Consider the following 2,014-nt stretch of genomic DNA (forward strand, 5'->3'; position numbering starts at 1 on the left):
AACCCAAAGTGGGACTCTAACCCATGATACCTGGGGGTCCACCCCAAGGCCGGGCCTCTAACCCGAATTTTTGGGACTCTAACCCAAAGTGGGACTCTAACCCACGATACCTGGGGGTGGCCAAATCCAAGCCGGGACTCTAACCCGTAGGGGATTATATGCTGGGGCGTCCCCTCAGCGTTCCCCTGGGGGTAACGTCTTACCCCCGTCTCAATAAAGTGCTTTCTATTCCAAAAACATATAAAGCAAAACACAACAACATATAAAGCAAAACACAACAACATATAAAGCAAAATACCTCTTAATTTAAAGCAGGAGTTCTTGTCCGCCGTCGCACGTAGGTCCGAGGGGTCTGGGGAGTCTCTACCGACAAAAATCCGCCGGCAGGGCCCAGAGAGTCCCTAGACCCCCAGGCCCCGGCTCAGGAGGACCAAAACGTCCCATCTGGGTCGCCAAAATGATGCCGAAATTTTGCCCAAAAAGGCACGGAGAAACTGCTTTAGAGACAAAGTTTGTTTCTTTAAAGCAGGAGGTATTTTATTAGCAACGCGTTGGGGAGCTCTCCAGGTCGCCCAACGCGTTGGGGAGCTCTCCAGGTCGCCCTGGGCAAAGAGCTCCGTCGTGTACAATTAGCATAGCTCTTTTATACAGTTTTTGAGTATAGGATTACAACACAATCATACATATTCATTAAATTGCAACATCTAATTGTAATATTCATATGAAGGCGGAGTCTGGGCGGAGTCTTCAATTTGGGGAGATTTCACGGTGGGGGTTCCTGTTGCCTTCCTCTGGGCGGGGGTCGTGTGTGAGTCTTCCTCACTGTAAACTTCTGAACTTTCTTTCGATCTTCTCCTTTTAAGGCAGTTTTGGCAAACACAATAAGGTCAGGCTGACTTTTGGCTCATCCTACGATTTGCTGAGTTGCTATCTCTGTGAGGAATGCAGCTATCTCTCTAGGACTGCTCTAGGATTCGCTGAGTTGCTATCTCAAGGACTGCCTAGTTTCCTAATGTTAAGGTTTTGAAATTTCTCTTACAATTTTGTGTTAACCTTTTATGTTTCAAAGTTTTAAGTGAGTGGTTTCAGTTAGAGAGTTAGGGTTAGAGAGTTAGGGTTAGGGTTAGAGAGTTAGGGTTAGAGAGTTTTAGGGTTAGAGAGTTTTAGGGTTAGAGAGTTTTAGGGTTAGAGAGTTTTAGGGTTAGAGAGTTTTAGGGTTAGAGGGTTTTAGGGTTAGAGGGTTTTAGGGTTAGCGGGGTTTAGGGTTAGCGGGGTTTAGGGTTAGCGGGTTTAGGGTTAGCGGGTTTTAGGGTTAGCGGGTTTTAGGGTTAGCGGGTTTTAGGGTTAGCGGGTTTTAGGGTTAGCGGGTTTTAGGGTTAGCGGGTTTTAGGGTTAGCGGGTTTTAGGGTTAGCGGGTTTTAGGGTTAGCGGGTTTTAGGGTTTTAGGGTTAGCGGGTTTTAGGGTTAGCGGGTTTTAGGGTTAGCGGGTTTTAGGGTTAGCGGGTTTTAGGGTTAGCGGGTTTTAGGGTTTTAGGGTTTTAGGGTTTTAGGGTTTTAGGGTTTTAGGGTTTTAGGGTTTTAGGGTTTTTTTAGGGTTTTAGGGTTTTAGGGTTTTAGGGTTTTAGGGTTTTTTTAGGGTTTTAGGGTTTTTTTAGGGTTTTAGGGTTTTTTTAGGGTTTTAGGGTTTTAGGGTTTTAGGGTTTTAGGGTTTTAGGGTTTTTTTAGGGTTTTAGGGTTTTAGGGTTTTAGGGGTTTAGGGTTTTAGGGTTTTAGGGTTTTAGGGGTTTTAGGGTTTTAGGGTTTTAGGGTTTTAGGGGTTTAGGGTTTTAGGGTTTTAGGGTTTTAGGGTTTTAGGGTTTTAGGGTTTTAGGGTTTTAGGGTTTTAGGGTTTTAGGGTTTTAGGGTTTTAGGGTTTTAGGGTTTTAGGGTTTTAGGGTTTTAGGGTTTTAGGGTTAGCGGGTTTTAGGGTTAGCGTTAGGGTTTTAGGGGTTTAGGGGTTTAGGGTTTTAGGGTT

Source organism: Myiozetetes cayanensis, unplaced genomic scaffold (genome assembly GCF_022539395.1).
Source record: "Myiozetetes cayanensis isolate MyiCay16 unplaced genomic scaffold, myiCay2020 scf560, whole genome shotgun sequence".
NCBI lineage: Eukaryota > Metazoa > Chordata > Aves > Passeriformes > Tyrannidae > Myiozetetes > Myiozetetes cayanensis.